Source organism: Bufo bufo, chromosome 1, assembly GCF_905171765.1.
Source record: "Bufo bufo chromosome 1, aBufBuf1.1, whole genome shotgun sequence".
NCBI lineage: Eukaryota > Metazoa > Chordata > Amphibia > Anura > Bufonidae > Bufo > Bufo bufo.
Genome location: NC_053389.1, coordinates 811,881,506 through 811,887,685, shown reverse-complemented (window position 1 = coordinate 811,887,685; position 6,180 = coordinate 811,881,506).

Here is a 6,180-nt window from a genome sequence, read left to right as displayed (position 1 = left end):
CCCTACCATCTATTACACCAGGCTGTTCTATGAACTATGCAGATGGTGAACGGGGTAGACTTCTTTGTCTATTAGTTCCATTACAGCCAAATACCGATAATCCAGAAAATTCATCAATCCGGTATCAAGCGATCATACTAGGAAACAGCAGATCATAATCAGACCACGGCTGGTCCAAAACCAATTATAGAATATGTTCTATTCTTGTCCATTTTGCGGACAACAATAGGCATTTCTACTTTTGGGCCCGTGAAAAATGCAACACGCAGAAGACCGCAAAATACAGTCGTGTGCATGAGGCCTACATTTTGCAACTATTGATCCAGAGAAAGACACAAGTCATGAGCCAATCCGTCCTGAATTCAACATTCAAACAAGAATTCTGCACATTTACATAAGCATTACTGCTATTTTGTTCAAAGAAATCATTACTGCTGTGACTAGCACCTGAAGTGACTATTCCACAGATACACAGCCCTTACAGTAAAGAACCAGCTCCTTAGGTGAATATTTCAAAGATACACAGCTCTTACAGTAAAAAACCAGCTATTAAACTCACTATTAAACAGATACACAGCTCTTGCAGTAAAGAACCAGCTCCTGAGATGACCATTCCCCAGATACACAGCTCTTACAGTAAAGAACCAGCTATTGAAGTGAATAATCCACAGATACACAGCTCTTACAGTAAAGAACTAGCTATTGAGGTAACTAATCCACAGATATACAGCTTTTACAGTAAAGAACCAGCTCCTACGGTTACTATTCCACAGATACAAAGCTCTTACAGTAAATAACCAGCTCCAGATGTGACTTTTCCACAGATACACAGCTCTTACAGTAAAGAACCAGCTATTGAGGTGACTATTCCACAAATATAAATCTCTTACAGTAAAGAACTTGCTCCTGAAATGACTATTCCACATATACACAGCTGTTACATTCAAGAACCAGCTATTGAGGTGACTTTTCATAGTAACATAATAAGCATAGTACAGTCAGGTCCATAAATATTGGGACATGGACACCATTCTAACATTTTTGGCTCTACACCACCACAATGGATTTGAAATGAAACGAACAAGATGTGCTTTACCTGCAGACTGTCAGCTTTAATTTGAGGGCATTTACATCCAAATCAGGTGAACAGTGCAGGAATTACAGCAGTTTGCATATGTGCCTCCCACTTGTGCCATATGTGCCTCCCTACTTTGGGACCAAAAGTAATGGGACAGAATAATAATCATACATCAAACTTTCACTTTTTAATACTTGGTTGCAAATCCTTTGCAGTCAATTACAGCCTGAAGTCTGGAACGCATAGACATCACTAGACGATGGGTTTCATCCCTGGTGATGCTCTGACAGGCCTCTACTGCAACTGTCTTCAGTTCCTGCTTGTTCTTGGGGCATTTTCCCTTCAGTTTTGTCTTCAGCAAGTGAAATGCATGCTCAATCGGATTCAGGTCCGGTGATTGACTTGGCCATTGCATAACATTCCACTTCTTTCCCTTAAAAAACTCTTTGGTTGCTTTTGCAGTATGCTTTGGGTCATTGTCCATCTGCACTGTGAAGCGCCGTCCAATGAGTTCTGAAGCATTTGGCTGAATATGAGCAGATAATTTTGCCCGAAACAGTTCAGAATTCATCCTGCTGCTTTTATCAGCAGTCACATCATCAATAAATACAAGAGAATCCATTGGCAGCCATAAATGCCCACGCCATGACACTACCACCACCATGCTTCACTGATGAGGTGGTATGCTTAGGATCATGAGCAGTTCCTTTCCTTCTCCATACTCTTCTCTTCTCATCACTCTGGTACAAGTTGGTCTAGGTCTCATCTGTCCATAGGATGTTGTCCCAGAACTGTGAAGGCTTTTTTAGATGTTGTTTGGCAAACTCTAATCTGACCTTCCTGTTTTTGAGGCTCACCAATGGTTTACATCTTGTGGTGAACCCTCTGTATTCACTCTGGTGAAGTCTTCTCCTGATTGTTGACTTTGACACACATCTACCTACCTCCTGGAGAGTGTTCTTGATCTGGCCAACTGTTGTGAAGGGTATTTTCTTCACTGGGGAAAGAATTCTTCGGTCATCCACCACAGTTGTGTTCCGTGGTCTTCCGGGTCTTTTGGTGTTGCTGAGCTCACCGGTGCGTTCCTTCTTTTTAAGAATGTTCCAAACAGTTGTTTTGGCCACGTCTAATGTTTTTGCTATCTCTCTGATGGGTTTGTTGTGTTTTTTTCAGCCTAATGAAGTCTTGCTTCACTGATAGTGACAGCTCTTTGGATCTCATCTTGAGAGTTGACAGCAACAGATTCCAAATGCAAATAGCAGACGTGAAATGACCTCTGGACCTTTTATCTGCTCATTGTAATTGGGATAATGAGGGAATAACACACACCTGGCCATGGAACAGCTGAGAAGCCAATTGTCCCATTACTTTTGGTCCCTTAACAAGTAGGAGGCACATATGCAAACTGTTGTAATTCCTGCACCGTTCACCTGATTTGGATGTAAATACCGTCAAATTAAAGCTGACAGTCTGCAGTTAAAGCACATCTTGTTTGTTTCATTTCAAATCCATTGTGGTGGTGTATAGAGCCAAAAATGTTAGAATTGTGTCAATGTCCCAATATTTATGGTCCTGACTGTATATAAGGCTGAAAAAAGACATTTGTCCATCCAGTTCGGCATGTCATCCTGCAAGTTGATCCAGAGGAAGGCAAAAAAAAAAAAACTCCTGTGAGGTAGAAGCCAATTTTCCTCACTTAAGGGTGAAAAAATTCCTTCCCGACTCCAATCAGGCATCAGAATATCTCCCTGGATCAACGACCCCTCTCTAGTAGCCATAGCCTGTAATATTATTACGCTCTAGAAATACATCCAGGCCCCTCTTGAATTCCTTTATTGTACTCCCCATCACCACCTCCTCAGGCAGAGAGTTCCATAGTCTCACTGCTGTGGCAATGTGAACATTGAGGTGTTGTTTCCCCAGGTTCCAGTCTGGGATTTGAGGCATGCTCATGTCCAGGGATCCTATTTAACCCTGCTACTGGATCTTGGGTGTGGCTCACTCTGGAGAGTCTGTGTGCAGCAGAGGCCTGGGAAGGCTCTGTCTGTGTGGTCTCAGCTGGGCAAGGGTGAGGGACCACGAGGCTGGGAGATAGCCTGGAGTTGGGGAGACTACTGAGCCCCAATCCCCCCCACAAGAAACAGTGAACTAGAGACAGTGGGCATACTGTGCTCTGTACAGCCAGGAGGCTGTGGGCAGTGGCGTCTCTAGCTTTCAAATTTTGGGGGGGCACACTGGGGGCCAGGACAAAAGTAGGGGGGGCAGCTATAACAACGATACATTTACACAAGTATGCTTAGAAATGCTGCAATACTTTACCCAATACCTAAAACCGCAACAGGGAAGAAAAGTCCAGCTGTCTGTGGATGACACTTTTATAGAGAGGGGGATCTGTGGATGCCACGTACCGTATATAGCATCTTATGCTATATGTGTCATCCACAGATCCACCCCATGACAGTGTCATCCCCATTTCCCCCTCCATAACAGTGTCATCCACAGATCTCCCTCCCCGCCTCTCACAGGAGTGTACATATACAATATAAAATAAACATATTTCACATGAACACTTACAGTTACTTGGCTTGGCCCTTGGGGATCTCGGACGCCACTTCAACACTTTGGCCGGGGGCTCGGCGGAACTGATGTTGTGTTTTATCCTAATGAGAAAGATTTCATAATAAGGATTTGGAGAAGGGGCAGTGGGGTCGCAGAGCAGGGAGAGGCTGGTGCTGCTACTAGGGGGGTCATACCATGGGGGAGTAATAAAACCCACCATAATGCCCCGCAGTAGAAATAATTCTCCTTATAATGTGCAAAACATACCCCCTTATGCCCCCAGTTGAGCTAATGTCCCCCATAATGTGCCAGTATAAAAAACCCCTATATAGTGCCCCAGTAAATGCCTCCATAGTGCTCCTCTCCCCCCTTCCTGCTAGTGCCCCCCATAATGTACCAGTATAAAATGTCCCATATATCGTGCCCCAGTAGATGCCCTCAGTGTCCCCCATAATTTGTAAGTATAAAATACCCCTTCTTAGTGCCCCACGTAGATGACTCCATAGTACTCCCCTTCTCCATAGTACCCACCATAATGTGTCCCAGTATAAAATGCTACTGTACAGAGCCCCCCATATAAAACACCCCTTCTTTGTGGCCTCAGTAGATGCCGCTATAGCGCCCACCAATAATGTGCCAGTAATAAGTGCCCTCAATAACGTGCCACTGCCAGTAACAAGAGCCCCCCAATGTGCCAGTAATAAGCCCCCATCACGTGCCAGTAACAAGAGCCCCCATCACGTGCCAGTAATAAGCCCCCATCACGTGCCAGTAATAAGCCCCCCATCACGTGCCAGTAATAAGCCCCCATTACGTGCCAGTAATAAGCCCCCCAATGTGCCAGTAATAAGCCCCCATTACGTGCTAGTAATAAGCCCCCCATTACGTGCCAGTAATAAGCCCCCCCATTACGTGCCAGTATTAAGCCCCCCCATCATGTGCCAGTATTAAGCCCCCCCATGTTCCAGTATTAAGCCCCCCCATCATGTGCCAGTATTAAGCCCCCCATCATGCCAGTATTAAGCCCCCCCCATCATGTGCCAGTATTAAGTCCCCCCCATCATGTGCCAGTATTAAGTCCCCCCCATCATCATGTGCCAGTATTAAGTCCCCCCCATCATGTGCCAGTATTAAGTCCCCCCCATCATGTGCCAGTATTAAGTCCCCCCCATCATCATGTGCCAGTATTAAGTCCCCCCCATCATCATGTGCCAGTATTAAGTCCCCCCATCATCATCATGTGCCAGTATTAAGTCCCCCCCATCATCATGTGCCAGTATTAAGTCCCCCCCATCATCATGTGCCAGTATTAAGTCCCCCCCATCATCATGTGCCAGTATTAAGCCCCCCCCCCATCATCACGTGCCAGTATTAAGTCCCCCCCATCATGTGCCAGTATTAAGTCCCCCCCATCATGTGCCAGTATTGAGTCCCCATCATCATGTGCCAGTATTAAGTCCCCCCCCATCATCATGTGCCAGTATTAAGTCCCCCCCATCATCATGTGCCAGTATTAAGTCCCCCCCATCATCATGTGCCAGTATTAAGTCCCCCCCATCATCATGTGCCAGTTTTAAGTCCCCCCCATTGTAATAAGCCCCCATAATGTGCCAGTAACACTATTGTAAAAAAACAAACAAAAAAAACCCACTTATACTTACCTCAGTGTCAGCGATGCGATGCAGACTCTTTCTGTGTCCCGCGCTGTAAGGCTCAGGCGGCGCGATGACGTCATCGCGCCGCCTGCGCCGGCCTCTGTTAGTGGCGTAGCGTGGGTTGCCAGCACCCGGGGCAAGCCAAAAATTGCGCCCCCCCCCTACCCCAGGCACGCCCCTTTTAACAGATAATGTAGTAGATGTTCCCTGCAGTCCTATGTAACATCACAGATAACACAGTGATAACTCTGAGTACAGATAATGTAGTAGATGGGTGTAAGCCCCCAGAATTCAGACCACGCACAGGGTGACCTGAAGTCTGGGGCCGAATGCGGCAGTGTGGGCCATATTCTCAATCTCCTCCCCCAACCCTACTGTGAAACAGATATGTGGATGGACATTATTATTACAGTATAATACCGCCCCATACCTGTTACATCCAGTGACGTCTCCTGTGATGTAGACTCTCCTCGACGTCTTCATTCGGATATTAGACCGCCATGATACTTTTTTTCAGCCGCTTCTCGTCTCTGCAGAGTTTCACAGAAACTTTACTCTCATCCTCTCCTTCCTGGTGTCCCAACAACTCCTCCTGCTGCCCCCCAATACTGTGCTAGAGCCAGATAGTCCCCCATTCCCCATAATATTATTTCCCCTGTATATTATAATGGCCCCCTCTTTATTATTAATATAATGGCCCCCTCTTTGTTATTAATATAATGGCCCCTCTTTATTACTAATATAATGGCCCCTCTTTATTACTAATGTAATGGCCCCCTCTTTATTACTAATATAATGTCCCCCTCTTTATTATTAATATAATGTCCCCTCTTTATTACTAATATAATGTCCCCCTCTTTATTATTAATATAATGTCCCCTCTTTATT